We start from the raw sequence: 17,909 nt of genomic DNA, 5'->3' as shown, positions 1-17,909 counted from the left end.
CTGATGATTTGGAAAGTCTGTCTTTTTAGCCTTGCAGACTAGTTGTAACTTTATAGTTCATTAGTTTACGAGGTATAGGCATGTCCAAACTCAAAAATGCAAAGAGCGACTGATTAAGAGATTGAAGAAAATCATGGTGGATTGACTTAATTTTAAGTAGACTGGATTTCTTGAAAAAAATAAAAATAAAACTTCACAAATGTACACACTTTCTCTTCCCAACTTGTTCTCAGATTTTCTTTGCCGTTCAAATTTCAAGTATTTTTGAATATTTAGAAATAAAATTTTCCCTCAACTCAAAGAATAAAGTTTATTTTTTAAAAAAATTATTTATTTGGGGAGAGAGAGAGAACAAGTGGAGGCAGGGCAGAGACAGAGGGAGAGAGAGAATCCCAAGCAGGTTCCTCATTGTCAGCTCAGAGCCTGACTCGGGGTTCAGACCCATAAACCGTGAAATCATGACCTGAGCAGAAACCAAGAGTCGGACGCTTAACCAATGAGCCACCCAGGAACCCCAAAGAATTAAGTTTCTGTTTGACATCAAAAGAGTCCTGCAAATAATATTTTGTTTTAAAGTCACAAAATAAAGTGAAAAGTTAGTAGTTTTTGATATGCATTTTCTTCATGCTATCAAGTTTAGTTTTATGGACCTGAATACAATTATAATACCATTCTTGATCACTTGCCACACTGGTGAGGGATGTATAAATCTAAGTGATAGTCTACTCTTTAAGAAAAAAGCACATATGTAGCACATTTATCCACGATAGGAAAATTGAACTATTAGGGGAAAGAGAGAAAAAGTGGTATGAGCCCTAGGGCTTAGGACAAGGAAGGGTATGAAAATTTAATTCTAAAGGTGTATAAGAGAAACATGAACGAAATAAATATGATTCAAGGTTTATGGAAAGAAGAATTATGTATTTATGGGGCTCTGTGAAATTTGTGAACAGTCCTTTGCCAAGTGTTTTGGGCATTCAAGGGACCCACAATGGAAAGATGAGCTCCTGATATGAATAGGTAATAAAATATATATTTAAAAATACACTAGGTCACCTGAGTGGCTCAGTCAGTAAAGCTTCTGACTTCGGCTCAGGTCATGATCTGATGTCAGCTCTGAGCTGACAGCTCAGAGCCCGGAGCCGGCTTCGTATTCCGTGTCTCCCTGTCTCTCTGTCTCTCTGTCCTTCCCCACTCATGCCCTGTCTCTCTCTCTCTCTCTCTCAAAAATAAATAAGCATTAAAAAAATTTAAAAATACATAAATGACTGAAGTAGAAGAGTGAACTAATTTAAAAAAAAAAGATGGATTCAAGTCCTGAAAAGTTCTAGGTCTTGGTCTTAAGAGTCAACTCCACCAAGCTACTTGTAGAAACTTACTGGCACTACTCATCATTAAAAGAGAGAACATATGAGTGAATAGCATAACATAGTTGAGAATCAAGTTGTTTGCGAAAAGTGGTAGAGATGGGTTGGAAGTTTCCTGAAATGTCTGAAATGCTTTTCTTAGCAATGTCTACTCAGTGTCATAATCATTCTTAAAGTCCAGCTCAAATATCACCATATCTGGCACCTGGGTTGCTCAGTTGGTTAAGCATCCGACTTCAGTTCAGGTCATGATCTCCCTGTTCGTGAGTTTAAGCCCCACGTCGGGCTCTGTGCTGACAGCTCAGAGCCTGGAGCCTGCTTCTGATTCTGTGTGTGTGTGTTTCTCTCTGCCCCTCCCCAGCTTGCACTCTGTCTCTCTTTCTCTTTCAAAAACAAATAAAACCTTAAAAAAATTATCACCACATCTATGAAGCATTTGCTTTTTCACCAGAGGCTTGTTTTTTGCTCACCCTTCAGTATTTCCATCACTCTTTTCCCCTTTGGGATACCATTCGTTCACATCTTTTCTTTGCCCTGGACTATGAACTCTTCAAGATTGGAAACATCTATTTAATCACCCCCACAACAAATTCACACACATAATCAATAGCATATCTAGGAAAGACTATTTCCTAGCAACATAGATATTTGCCAAATGAATTTAAAAAATAAATAAATTGTATGTTTGAAAAATTTAACATTAAAAGATAAAGTCAAAGTTCAGGTTACTTATACCTGATTTTTGTAGCTTACACAATTATGGAGTTTGGAGGCCTTCTCTTAATATTTCCCCCAAACATCCCTGCACCCCTGAGAATATTAGTTGCCCACCATAATTACAAATAGTAAAAATAGTGTATCCTTATCCATACTGTAAATTAATGCTATTCACCTGCAACTGAACAATGTGGAGAAAAATTAGAGTTAGGTGATTTCTTTTTTTTTTTTTTAATGTTTATTTATTTAGTTTGGAAGGGGATGGAGAGGGACAGAAGGAGTGGGAGAGAGAGAGGATTCCAAGTAGGCTCCATGCTGAGCTTACCACAGGCTGGAGCTTAACCCCTGAGATCATGATGTGACCCGAAATCAAGAGTTGGACGCTTACCAACTGAGCCACCCAGGCGCCCCTAAGAGTTTGATAATTTCTAAGACTGTTTGGATATGCACATAGTGACAGCCACATTACAAATTATGAGAGATAATAAAATGTTGAACTCTTTTTGTGTGTAGGAACTAAAGATTCCTTCAGTTAAAAGAAGTCCTGTATGATCTCTGACTCAACTCTCTTTACTAAGTGCACTTTTGAGATTAAGTTATGTAAGTATTCAGCTTTTTTTCTCACAATATTATAAATTCCTCAACAGCAGGAGATGTGTTTAATACGTACAACCACCACCTATGTTAGTATTATATACCCTAAATTCGATCATATTTTTTTTTAAATTGTTGCCCCTTCTTTTTTCATGATTTCTAGTTGATTTGAAACAATGCTTATAAACTCAAATGGGTCTTTGGAGTCAAATCACATTCAGCTTCTCTAGGCCCGTCAAGACCAACATTTAATAACATTTCTCTCATTTTCAACAAGCTCCTCTTACAAATATGCCCATTTTGTGCATCACCTAGTTCCATTGCCATTTCCCTTTAGAAGTCTTTCTCACTGGTTTTCTTTACATTAAAACTCTATATATTTGCATTACTTGTATGAAAAAATGTAGAACATAATTTTTAGTATGTTCAGTTATCTGCCCTCATTATTGACCATATGAAACTATCATTCCTCCCCACAAAAAGCAGATACAAACTAAGAGCAGTACCCTCAGCATATAGATCGGCTACGACAGCTGACAAACAGGCTCTGGGAAGGTTTCGTAGAGGAGGTCAAAGCACATTACTATGGTAGAATCGCTGGCTGGGAAAGTTGATGCTAAAAACTATCTGTTAAGTCCTGTCTTCTTTCACTAGATCATAAGTACTTCAGGGACAAGGAGAACAAGGGCTATGTCTTTTTCATTTCCAGTCATCCACGAGTCACATAGTGCTTGCAATACAAAAGATGTAGAAGACAAATTTGTCGAATGAAACTGTTGAACTAAGAATAGGCAGGAGGTTGTAACATGAAGGGATTTGTCTGACATACAAAAGAGTGTGATTGAGCATGTACTGAGAGCCAGTGAAGAAAAGAGACTCACGAGAAAGGTGACAACATGGCACAGTGCTGCAGAAAATTAAAGTAAAAGGAAAATAAAAAAAGAACTGGATTTTGTCATTGTAGTTTGGGTGTATTGTTATGTGTTAATTGGCCACGTGTGTTTCCTAGTCTTTAAAATACGTGTTTATATTGCTCATCAATTTTCCTCCCCAGTCCTTTATACTGGTTTTATTGATTTGTGGAAATTCTCTAAGATTCTCCTGTTGTGAATCTTTTGTTGGTTTTGTCTATTTACATACCACTCCCAGTTCATAACCTATAACTTTGCTGTCTTTGAGTTTAATTTTAATATGGTCAAACTTATGACACCTTTCTTTCACATCTTACTCATGAAATTATTTCCTACAATAGGTCCAATAACTATTCACCTACATTTCCTAGCTGTTTTAAGCTATTGTTTTTGCCAGACAACACTTGATTTCATCTGGATTTGAAATTATTTATTTCTGTATCTCTATTTAAGTATCTTGGGAGTAAAATTATGGAAAGTAAAACTGAAGAAATCTATTAGTGTTTAATTAAAATAATGTTTTAGAAATACATAAACTTCATCTGAGGTAAATGAGGCTTGCACAATAAAGCAAATTCAAAATAAAAAGTGAAGTTCAGATTAACACCAACAGGTGTTTGTAAGACATAACTGAAAGTAAACATTTGGTTCTTTGTATTATTTTGATCACAGAAACATATTTTCTGTACATTTGGAAGAAAATCAACTAGCCTGAGAGTTGTTACCTAGAAAGAAGTACACAGTTTCTAAGGATGATCTCTGCAGGCTAACTTGTGTTAAACTCAAGTTATAATCCCATTAATGACATGTAAATAAATGATGGAGGAATAAGACTAATTTGAGAGTGATTGTAGGCAGTTCTTTGATACAGATAGTCCCAGAAAGACTAGTTAAAAATGTAAGTGGAGGCAAAATAGGGATCTGGATATTTTGTAAATATGTATTTCTAAACATGAGTATTTTTGAAATTTTGGGGGATTCTCTAATACAATTGGTTTTTCTGTTGACTCTAGATAGATCAGTGATATTAATAAATCAAATAATTGTATATCAATTTTGTTTTATTTGCTTATCAATTAGTATGGATGCATGAGGAAAAACATGATGGGGAAAAGGCAAAGTTCACTGTCTGTCCTGAGTGAGGTTGGAGGTAGCTGGCCTGGATGGGGGAGAAGGAACCCACTTGGATGGCATGTGTCTTCGTTTGTTCTCCTGGCCATTCCCAGTCCAGAGGACAAGGATTGTTGCAAAGAGAAAAATTTTTCCTCTTTCTCTGTCTCCCTTTCTCAACCATCTCCAAATTCAAACTTTTACAGTACAACCGTCAGACTCAGGTGAGGATGAAGGTAAAAGGCAGGAACTATTAGAAAGAAAAGTGCCGTAAAGATCTGGTCTGTTTTTTGTTTTTGTTTTTTTTTTTGTTTGTTTGTTTGTTTTTGTGTTTTAATGCCTTTAATTTTTAATATTTATATTTTGATATAATATTGACTATAATTTCAAGTGTTTGTTCATTTAAGGGTAACCACTAGCATAACAGAAGGAGGCTTTCAAATTTAGAGGCAATGTAGGATACTGATTAAGACTGTGGTCTCTGGAACCTCACTCTCTGATGAGGTAAGTAACTTGGACATGTTTGTGCAATGCCTTGCCTCAGGTTTCCTATCTGTATAATGTGGGTAATGACAGCCACCTCGTAGCATTATTGTGAACATCAAATGAGTTGATAAGTGCAAAGAACTCAGAACAGTGCTTGGCATTAATTAATAACTATTAGAATATCCAAACATATAACAGAATAACAAAAGGGAATGATTTGATCAATTAAACTAAAATAAAGAGAGGGGAAAGAAAGAAAAAAGATGATCACACTAATTTTAGTTAAGAAAGCAGGATGCAAACAAAATATTTTAATAAGAATGATAAATATTAATAGATTACATGTTCCTAATATTTATTTGTCTTTTGATTTATTATTTTCATAAATATTTTGTGAAATTTATATTAAGTATGAACATTTTAAGCATTATGGTATAAAGGTGACCACATTACACAGAAAAATTTCTCATCATGGTGGAATTGCGGATTTAATGAAGGACACAGAATTGTGCTATCCAATATGGAAGGCACCAGTTATATGTGGCTACTTAATTTTAAATTTAAGTGAGTTAAAATTGAAATAAAATTAATGATTTAAGTCCACAGTCCCACTTGCTACTTTCAAGGGCTCAAAAGACACATGGTTAGTGGCTATTGTATTGAACAGTGCAGATTTAGATCATTTCAATTATTGTAAAACATTCTAATGGAGAGGGCTGATATAAAAATAAACCATGACAAAAAGAAAATTTCACATACTGATATAGGCCTTGAAAGAAATAAGAAAGTGTGATATGATACAGAATGACTGGGAATTACAAAAACAGGGGCTGGCAGCATGATAGAGGGCAAGATCATAGAACACTTTTGTGAAGAGAAAAATGTACAAGCTGAAACCTTAATGATTAGACCAAGCCAATGAATTTACCAGCCTATGGAATTTCTTTCTGGCAAAGGTAACACCATGCACAAATTTTAGGCATAGAACTTGGAGAAATTGAGAATAAAAAGGAGGTCCTTGAAAACATGGGTGTGATGAATGAGGACAAATATTGAGCCAATGAGGATAGACAAGTAGACAGAGAATAGATCAGGTGGGGCCAGATGGGCCAAGATAAGGGATTTGGATTTAATTCTAAGGGCGATGATTAGCCATTGAAAGCTTTTAAGCGATGGAGGTAAAACAAACAAATGAAAAATGAACTTTACAACTGATTAAAAAAATTTTAAATACTCTATTGTTAAGAAATTTAAAAATAATGATCCAGCACCACTGAATATCATTGTAATGGGTAAAGTACAAGACAAATGAATACAAAACTAAGAAGAAGACATAGGTAGCAATAGTGTTAAGATGAAGTAAAAATCAAGACAATCGAAAAAGATAAAAAGCAATCTTTTATAACGATTAATATACAATGTACAAACCATGAAGTATGCGTATGCCCTAAGATGTTCCACAGAAAGCATTACTGAGTATTGCAAAGATAACTCTTTGAATTACAAAAATTCAATATACTCATAGTCATGGTGAAGCACTTATTATGGGATGAACCTTGTCCCCCTTCCAAATTCATATGTTTAAGTTCAATTCTCAATACCTCAGAATTGTTACTGTATTTGGAGATAGGGTCTTTAAAGAGATTAAGTATGTGAGGTCATAACTATAGGCCCTAATATAATCTGACTGGTGTCCTTATGAAAAGAGGAGTTTAGGAGACAGACACACAGAGAAAAGATCACATAAAGACACAAAGATGGCCATCTACAATCCAGGGAGAGAGGCTTCAAAAGAAATCAAGCCTGCTATAACCTTGATCTTGGACTTCTAACCTCCAGAATTGTGATAAGATAAATGTCTGTTTTTGAAGCCACTCAGTTTGTCAGTGCATTGTTTTGGCAGCCCAGGCAAACTAATGCCGTGCCTGAACATAGCTGAATTTTAAAGAAAATCAGGTGCTACCTTCCCCTAGATATCCTCCCCCAAATCATTAAGGCTACATATTGCAAATATATTTTTTAAAAATTAGAAGTTGTCAAAAAATATATGCCTTCTCAAAAGTCAACAATGACAAAAATCTTGACTTTTTTTTAAATTAATAGTGGAAATGGTTATTTTTAAATAAATGAAGTATATATTTTAAGTTGTTCCTTCCCATTATTTCTTTGAATATACAGATTCTCAGAATAAAGACTGGTTATTACCATTTACATTGGAATTTGTTTTAATCCATATGAGTGCACCCCTTTCTCACCCACATCACTTAGTTCTTAAGCTGCCACAAATCTGTTTTAGAAAAGAGGAACATAATATATTTTCTTTTTTAGCAAAAAATTCGTGACAGACTTGATGCTAGGTATTTAAACCTATATTTCAATAATCTTATGAATATATGCATACACCCTCATTTTTACAAATTAAGCTTGGAAATACTAGATATTTTAAGCAAACCACTTACAATTGCTAAGATATAAATAAAAACAAAGCATGTATTATTCCAAAGCTCTTGTTTTTATTGAATTGTGATGCTGTCCCTGCTTTGGGTGCATTTAAGTAATAGTCAAAGGGTATTACTGAATTTTCTTAAATGGCATGTCTTCAGTTTAGAAGTCCACATGTAGATGGAATTAATGTCAAAAGGTCACGTAGGTCATCGTTCAGTCTGGACAGGAGTCTGTAAAAACCAATTCGCCAGAGATTCAGTATGAGGGAGTGGTGCCACCTTACATAAGAGATAACACACTCGGCTTCCATCCATTCATCTCTGTGAAAACATGCATGGTATCTTTTCCTAACAGAACCAAGTCATCCCAGACCGAATCTGATAACCTGACCTTTTATTGACACTTTAAATAAAGTACATAAGTGAATTAGCCAAAAAATGCAATAGAAAGTATCTTTACAACAGTCCAGAATTAAAAAAAGAAAAAAAAAAAAGTCATTGAGAGGTCTATCTTTACCATTCACTGAAATTTTAATTAAGATATGCATCCTCACTTGAACGATGCTCATTCACAGCTCAGGTGTCACTCGTACCAGTCCTAATTTACTCTTACTTGCCATTCATGTGATAAAAAGTATGATCACTATAAAGGAAAATAGGAAGGAAAAAAAAGCATACAAGATGAGTTCACCTTTTTGCTTTTCATGTGAGAAGAGCAAATGACTAAATCTGCAGTTGCCAAAATGTGCACATATTTGTTAGAGGAGCAGCTGGTAATGTTGTATACAAGCTGCTCTCCAGAAATTAATTGTGAATATTAAGAATAATCCTGACCTGGGTCACAGCTGAGCTGATTTATTTTTTTCTCCCAGACATTTATCAGGCCTGTCTTTTCTTCCATCGAACTGAAAAGCAGGATGTCTCAGAGTTCATGATAAAAAAGGCACCAATGTATTATGGACCTATACAAGTAGACATCTGTTTAAACTCCATGCTTTGGTCTTTTCTTGATTGTAGTATGCCAAATTATGAACACCATATGAAGCATAAAATTGTTCTGGCTCACCTTCCTGGTGCAGTTAATTTATGAGAAAAAGACTCATATGAAAATTTATGAAAAAGACTTTAAATATCATATTAAATAAAATTTAGTAGGATATATTCGAGTAGTATAAATAGGTCTAGTGATTTAGTGTATGAACAACAAAAAAACCTGTATGAAATATATTCGCTGACTATGGCAATAAAATCAATCCAAGAAAACTATTTCTAGGGACGTTTACCTAAATGTCTCTCTATTTTTGTTAATCCAATTTTTAAATCTTTATTTGTAATGAAGCAAGCTTTAGTACTTTTTCTAAATAATAGTAAATTTGTTAAAGGCATATAACTTTAATTTTGTTGTTTCTCTATGCAAACATACCATATATGTATGTTCACAATACAACCTCACTGACTTTCAAATTGTGAAATTCAGTGATATGTCAACATTGTCTTAATTTCATGTGTAAAATGGGAATATTTATGCCCAGCTGATAGAATCTTTGTGAAACCCAGTATAATATGTGTTATATATTTTGCATTTAAAAAACTCCATACAGTACAGATATTGGTATTAGGAGGTATTCAAGAATAATGTTTTAGAGCATGGCCATTGATTTCTTTAAACATATAAATCCTGCCCCATGATATTTTTTCTCCTATCAGTTTGCTCTCCAACTTCCTACAAAATTACTTAATGTTTATTCTCAATTTTACACATTCTCTGTTTATTCTCAGATTCTGAGTTCACAAATTTCCCCTCAGTTCAGCATACAGTGGTATCATTGTCACTATTTTTAAAATGGCATTACATGGGCTCTCTCCTTCAACCTTTTTCCATAAGTCCCCAGAAATATTTGTATTCTTACTCCGTTCATACTTCACTCCTGCAATAATGGAAGATCCATCCCTGATCTTACTAAAGATCAATATTTCTACTTGAGTTATAACTTCCTCTGTTTTTTCTCTCTGATGACCCCGTATATTTGCATTAAAAATTTCAAATTCAGCTAATTTAAAAGTAATTCTCTCTAAGCCATAGTAAAATGACTGGTTGTAGCCATTAAACCTATAAAATGTATAAAATTAATCAATCATGAAAACCATGATAAGAATATTAAGACATTGACTATCAAGTGTAGTAATATAATAAACACAAATCAGACAGAGAATGGAAATAAGATGACATGTTAGTGCATATTTTTCTACACTTTTCTTGCTGAGATTTGCGGCCATAAAGTATCTAAAATTAAGAAAGTTAACAAACAAGAGGTAGTCTTGGAATAATTTTGTAAAGGGAACATGAGAAGCACTAAAAATAGTAATAATAATTAATATTCAGTGTTAATAGTTGTTAATAAATAAATATTGGGAAAAGAGAACTTGAAGAAGTATAAGGAAGCATTAGTAAACTAATTTGCTCATTTTTCATAGTGGAAAATAAAGAGCAAAATAGTGCAAGCAAAAGGCAATTCCTATATCAAAACAGGAACACAGTCTTCAAAAATAGCCAAAACACTTTTTAACTTCCCAAGTGAAAGATTAGTTATAGATGTTTGAGTCTGTCATCCACTGGGAAACCACACTACAATTAAAGTATATAAGTTCAGAAAGGAATAAACTCAAACAATGACAGAATAATAGAAGAAAGAGGCTGGGGAGGAAAAGAATCATTTTAATAAACTCATGGAAGATAGAAGACAAAGTAGATATATTTAGTTATGGATCTGCAGATAGTCATCTTGGAGTTAGGGGTCCCTAAATCCAATCACTGGAATCTTCCAAGGAGAAAGGAAAGGGAGATTCTGACAGAGAGATACACAGGAAGAAGGGTGCCCTGTGAAGGAGACGGACTGACATTATGCTGCCACAAATCAGGGAACATCTGGGGCTACCAGACGTTGAAAAGATCTTCCCTAGAGCCTTCAGAGGCAACATGGCCTGGCTGATACCTTGAATTCATATTGCCGTTTCCAGATCTGTGAGAAAACATTTCTCTTGTTTTAATCTACCCAGTTTTGTGGCAATTTGTTACGGCAAGCCAAGAAACTAATATATCCATGGTGTATAAATTCTCTTTTGGAAAAAGAAAAGAAAAAAAAATCCTCTCATGTTTCTTTTCCCTCTCTCCCCTTCCTACTTCCCATGGTGGTAGAAGCGAGGAGGTAGGTGCTGAGCATCAATGGGATAAATGACCAACTGGCAGATGGGATCTATTTCAATTCACGTTCTACAAAATGAGACCAACTTTGGCTGGCTCCACAATTTACTCTACTTCTTTGGTACGCTGTAAATTCACTCTTACATTCCCCAAGGGAATGCCTCATATCACTTTCTCTTCTCAAATCCTTTTTCCCCTTTTCGACACTTCCCTTTCATCTCAGGAGTTATCACACTGCCTTGAACAAGCAGAAGCAATCTGTATTCTTCCTCTCATTCTCTTCTCCTAGTTCAGTGAGGAGATTTGTCCTCGTTCCATGAAAACTTAGTCACTACAAATGTATACTGGATGTCATGCCCTTTTATTTTTGCAAGGACTTGTCCTCTTCAGTTAACCCATCACTGCATGGAATCATCAGACTCTCTACTTCCATTGTATCATCACTCGCAGTTCAGAAAATGCTCTTGTGTCTTTCATCCTTCAAACAAAGCAAAATATAAAAACATCAAAAATCTGCCTTCCCCCCACACCATTCTTCAACCACAGCCCATTTTTGCTATTCCTCTTCATAAGCAGTCTTCTCAAAACCCTTATCTTTTACTTCTGAATTCTCCTCAAAACCCTTTCCTCTTATTCCTGAAATCTCCTTTCTATTCACTCAGTCATCCTTCAATTCTCTCTTCTCAACTTTTCTAGATGCTTGTTATTTACCTCTCAGCCACAACAAACAGGATTAAATCCTCTTTCCTACTAGAAAGATATTTCTCTTTTGAATGAATGTCGACAATATATATCCTGATTTTTGTCCAATTACCTGATGCTCCTTCTCAGATATGTTTGAATTACTCTTCCTTCTCTATTCAAATGTGAGAGTTACTTTGGAATATTACTGTTTTTCTATCTCTTTTTTCTTCACAACTAATTCTACCCAAATGTAAACACCTAGTGCAAATTCATCATATCCTTACTCCAGAAACTCCTTTGTCAACTCCACTGGAAAATCTCACCATATCAAACTTAAATTTCTCAGAATATTTTCTGTAGAAAGGTCTCTGTTTGGTTCCTTATCATGAATTTCTAACATGCCAGAGTATAACTAGCATAGGTTTGTCACTCAATAAAATTATTTGCATGAAAAGGTGGTTTATATAATAAATACTAAATATGGACAGTAAAATGAGATTATATCTAGTAAGATTATTGGACAGGTTTTAATAGTCATTAATATGAGATATTACATAATGCTTACATTTTAGTTCTGAGAAATTCTGGGTACTTATAAACTGATCACTAAAAACATTGTTTATTGACTCTTGAAATTGTTGATATGACTAGAGCCACTGTTTTTAGGCAACCGATTCACCACTTCTTGTATTCTTTTTGTACACCATATATATTACTTGCTTGTTGTTTCTTACAATCTGACCTCAACTACACTCAGACAGGCCTGTCTCTTGAATACTTCTCAAAATGATCTCTTCTCCTATGCTATTAGTCATTTATGAAAGACCCAAGTCCACTCTTACCACCAGTCAAGAATTAAGGGCCAAGTCAGAGATAAACTTTACTTCCAACTCAAATATTATCAAAGCATTAATTCCAAAATAAATTAACTCTTTCCCATCTATTTTATCATTTTCTAAATCTTAAACATTCTCAATAAAGTACTACAATCCATGATAAAAATAAAACATAGTCAAATGTAACAACCACTAAGTATTTCTTAAAGTTTGTTTAAGATCATTTTTCTTACCACCGCCTCTCTGTTTAAATGGTTTCTACTTACAGGTTTATAAATAGAGACATTAAATAACACCACAATATTGTAAAACATATTACAATGGCCAGATCATGTTATATTTATTACTCCACATTTAGCACTGGCCCTTCCACATAGCAAGCATAAAATAAAATAAATATCATCAGAAGTATTTTTTTATCCATTATCAAAAACAATGTTTGTGCTCGCTTCGGCAGCACATATACTAAAAATTGGAACGATACAGAGAAGATTAGCATGGCCCCTGCGCAAGGATGACACGCAAATTCATGAAGCGTTCCATATTTTTTTGTATGGAAACCAATTTGACAATAAATTTCATATATTAAAAAAATAAATAAATAAAATAAATAAATAAATATATTAAGAATAAAAAAAACAAAACAAAAACAATGTTTATCTTAAATGCCTGAGTATGACTGCTCTGCTATTATAATCGGCACTAAGCTTCTCAAAATAGACATTTCTTTCCATGTAAGTAAATATTTAGATGGTTACTTTAAAGCATTTGGCCCTAAGAAGGGCTGATAGTTCATCAGATCAAGAACCAGAGTCAATATTCCATGGGCCTTACCGACTTTCAATTTATTTGTATAATTCAAAGAAGCAAATAGCTTTATGTTGTGTGTGAGAGGAAAAAAAAAAAATAAAGACTTGCATGGTATTGCTAAAATCTGTCAGGAGACCCATACATTAAGGATAGAAAGATTAATATCTTTTGTAAGCTGGGTTACTTACAGAGGGACAAGCTAGATGAATAAAAAGAACATAGGTTCTTATTTGTAGATTATGTATAAATCACATAAATGCTGCAAACTGATTTTTAGTTTAAAGTAAATGTTAGTGACTCTCTGATTGCCTATGTGACCTGAAAAAAGACTATAAAAATAAAGTATTTTTAGGCCCCCAAATTTGCCCTATAATAGAACACACAGTGTCCATTCACTGAGGCCTACATATTCCTGACTAAAGGAGGCAAACAGAGTGCTGAGGAAAAGGCTGTCTCCTCGGATGCACACACACCCTGGCATACCTCAGGGCCATAAGCGTGGTGTCAACTCCTGAGAGATAGCACATGAAACTACCAAAACAGTCCTTTCATAGAACTGACATGAACTAAGCTCTCAACATAGTAAGGGCACATAAAGAGTAAGTAAATATAACAAATGTCTTGAATAATTTATTAATCATTTTAATAATGTTTTTTTCATCATTTACCATTTGCATATGTCCTCCATATATATAATTGTTCAGTAATACTGATGAATTCACTCAGGGACCTGTACCAACAAAGTAATCCAGGGCCTAAGATTACAAACCAAATGATTCCAGACATCATCCTGGTGCTTTATTTTCATGTTATTATGCTATTCAATATGCTGGACCCTGGTTGATAGTTCGGTATTTATTATTCAATAATCTCACAAGATACTGAAGGTATACAAATGCAGAGAGAAATGGTAGGTGTCCAAAATCTATTTAGTCTGCTCAATTTGTGATTATCTGTATGTGCTTTTAGGAATTTTAGGAATTTGGAAGTACCACAACTTTACTTGACCACAATTTGACATAATTGGTATTTAGGCTATCTCTGTTTAAGCCAGCCTTGATTTAAAAACTGTAGAGTTCTGGGACGCCTGGATGGCTCAGTCAGTTAAGCGTCAGATTTCCGTTCAGGTCATGATGTCACAGTTCATGAGTTCGAGCCCCCTGTAGTGCTCTGTACTGACAGCGAGGAGCCTGGAGCTCATGCTTTCTTTTCATGCTCTGTCTCCTTCTCTCAAACATAAATAAACATTAAAAATTTTTTAGGGGTGCCTAGGTGGCTCAGTTGGTTGAGCGCCTGATAGCTGATAGTTGGCTACTGATAGCCCCCTTAGTTATTGATATATCTATCTTGGCCATTGTTGACTTCCTTTACATTTTTTTTTTTACATAAAGTTTATTTGTTTTGTATCTGTCTAATTTATTAATACACAGGAAGCTGGCACTTTTAGTGTTTTTGTTTCTAAACAGCAACTACAAAGACACAAAAAAGAAATCTGTTGAAAGTATCATTGAAAACTAGGACAGTTTTAATAATCAGAAGTTTCGGCTGAAGTCATAATTGGTTTATGTTTCATAATCCATCCATAATCTTAATCTTCCTAAAAAGAAACAAAGTATATTTCTGTATTAATGAAGTTTTTTTATTTTTTATGTTTATTAATACCTCATCTTATTTCATAAAAGACTATAGGTGGTTAAATGCACTCAGTTGTAAACCAAAGTAAGGCGTGAAGAAAGTATAAAACACCATTGTTCATGTGAGCATAGTAAAGTCCTGCTTAAATTCTTTAATCCATTCGATCCTAATAATAATACTCACCAACCTCCCCATGCTGAACTACAATCATTAATTATCATGTCCTTCTTTGTGGTTTTAAATGGAAAAATGGTTATCTTCTTAAATATTTGTAAAACTATAAACAAAGTGGCTTAAATACAGTATTAAGGCTATTCTTTGGCTCCTGAGGGTAAATGGATTATGGACTCAGAACAGCTATCACATTGTAAGTCGCAAATCCTGAGTTTTGGCTGCGGTTAAAATGTCCATTTGTGCTATTCACTAATTTCCCATATGAATAATGCATAGTAGGCTTTAGAAAATGAAAACAACGTTAATAATGGCAAGGGAGTGTCTGAATTCTGTCAGTCATCAAAAATCTTAATTATATCAGCACAGTACTCCATTATTACTGAAAAATATATCTGCTTCATCTATTTAGAATTTACAATAAATTAGTTTCTATTAATTAGTTATTATTTAGAAAATTATGTGTTCCACTCCAAATAGATAACATGAACTGTGCATTTACATTGGAAAAATAATCATTAAAATATTAAAGCAGTTCAATTCACTTAGTCAAACAGTCTGAGTTTTCTATCATGGTGAATGAATGTGGTATATGTGTGGCATATGGTATGAGGTTTCAATATCAAATAGTTTACTATTAAACTAATATCATATTGGTTTTTTTTTATGCAACTAAAATTATTTGTCACCCTGGTTTTCTTCCCATACAGCCAGATTACAATCCTTGTATAGTTATATGGTTGAGGTGGATCAAAATAATTTTGTGTGTATAAACCCAATCCTAATCATGTTAGCTACTAATTAAATTAAATGTTCTGTTTAATTTAACCATTAGAGTGATGAAATACTTTTATCACTGATATTGTACCTATAAGATCTTTCTTTTTTTACATTCTTCAGCATAATATTTCTAAGTCTTCACATTAACAGTTAAAGAGCTATGAGCAATAATTAAATAGCTAATCACTATTGCAAAAGTGACAATGTGATATACTAAAATGTAATTATTGTATCTAGTGTTCACTTGAGGATCTATTTTGTATCTAGTTTTCTGTGGTTTCTTTTATCTATATTCATTCTCTTTGGTCTTGATGTCTTCTTCATGATTCTTCTCTGTATGTCTCTCTCCTTTAACTCTGGGTGTACATTTTTCTTTTCATATATCTATTGTTATCCCTTGACCATTCCCACAATCTATGTATACCTTTCCTTCGCTCATTCTCTGTCAAAACTAGTTGTTAAATTTTATGCAAACAGCCAATGGATTAATAGAAAGAAATCTGTGGATACAATGACAATAATTAGGCCTATGGATTTTGAAGAAAAGGAGAGTAATCTAGCACAATCATCAATCATTTGCAATGTATAAATAACCCTGGCTTTTCTCCTGATGCCTTTTTTTTTTTCCCCAGTCACTTGCTATATCCTAATAGACTAATAGCTGGTTATTCCAAAAATACTTGAACTCAGCATATCAAAATTGAAACACTTTACTTCTCCATCCTATTCTTTATTACCTATACTTTTCTCTGATATCATTATACATATCCAGATACACAACTTCAGAGAATTTGGACCACCTTTAACTACTTTTTTGCTTTACTACATTTAATGGTCACCAAGATTTTAATATATCCTTCTTTCCTCCATTCCAATGGCACTGCCTTAGCTACACCAGCTCATCACTTGACTAAGTTATCACACTTACATTTTCAATGTTAATTGCCTCCAATGTCTATGACTTTTCAATTTAGTCTTTACTCTAGCGTTATCATTCTAAAGTTTAGATCTTTAGCAGATGGCAGGCTCTTCTAAGTGTTTTGCATGTGTTTATATGTTTTAACCTTCACAACATTTTACTTAACAAGCTGCTTGACATAAAAGACCTTTCTAGTTAGGCCAAACAATATTTTAAATTACTCTTTTTTTTTTTTTTTAATTATTGAGATGTAGCTGATACATAATATTGTGTAAGTTTAAGGAATACAATGGGTTGATTTGATATACTTATGTGGGGAATAAGCTTAGGAATTCCCTGAACTTGCACCTCTGGGTTAACAAGGCATAAAGAATTAGAAAGAACCAGGATGAACACACCAAAGAGTGGGTAAACGAGATTAGGTATTCAGGGCAGAAATGCCCTCCAATTTAGTACAATAGCAGAAAGCTGCTTTCACAGGAAGGAAGGACAAAAACAGGAAAACAGGACTTTAGATCTCAACAGAGCTAGTTGCCCAGAGGAGGGCTAATTAGCAAAAGAAAGGTGACTTGTTGACCCTGAGGTAGCATGCTCTGTCTTTCTTGTCCTTAGGCAAGTTTAGGCAAACAGAGGTGGCACCTCATGTCTGCTATAAGCAACCTTCTGCCCAGCGCCAAAATTTTGTTTTGTATTGACTCAAACCCCCAACACCACATATCTTCAAGACCCCCTTTCCCCCAAGCCCAGGAGTTAATGTTCATGGCCTCATTGTCTCTTTGTGCATGTCCATCATGCTTGTAAGCCTTCTCATCCTAATACAAAAGGAGCAAGGACCCTTACACAGGGCTCTTGTCTCCTCCCTCTCTTGCATTTTAATCCTGTCTGCTCTCTTGCTGGAAAAGAGAGAACTCCAGACCCAGAGTCTACAACACATTTATATATTGTAATATGATTAGCACCCTAGTGTTAGCTAACACCTCCCTCACATTATATAATTATCATCTTATTTTTATGGTGAGAACATTTAAGATTTAGTCTCATGGCAACTTTTGAGTATATTATAACAGAATGTTAACTATAAACACAATTCTGTACATTAGATCTCCAGAACTTATTCATCTTCTAACACAAGTGTGCACCCTTTAACCAACATCTCCCCATTCCCCACTCCCCACAACCATCACTGGTAACTACCATTCTATTCTGTTTCTATGAGTTGACCATTTCAATATTCCACATATAA

At 34.3% G+C, this 17,909-nt stretch overlaps 1 non-coding gene across 1 annotated transcript; it reads left to right on the top strand.

The window, feature by feature from the left end:
* The first annotated feature begins 12,792 nt into the window (after window positions 1-12,792).
* On the top strand, window positions 12,793-12,900 carry LOC125934242 (U6 spliceosomal RNA). Its single transcript, XR_007461279.1, has one exon. It is a non-coding gene; the product is annotated as a U6 spliceosomal RNA (small nuclear RNA).
* The last annotated feature ends 5,009 nt before the right edge of the window (window positions 12,901-17,909 follow it).

The sequence above is a fragment of the Panthera uncia genome (genome assembly GCF_023721935.1).
Source record: "Panthera uncia isolate 11264 chromosome A1 unlocalized genomic scaffold, Puncia_PCG_1.0 HiC_scaffold_16, whole genome shotgun sequence".
NCBI lineage: Eukaryota > Metazoa > Chordata > Mammalia > Carnivora > Felidae > Panthera > Panthera uncia.
The sequence above is the reverse complement of the archived record's forward strand: the minus strand, read 5'-3'. Positions and strand labels throughout refer to the sequence as shown.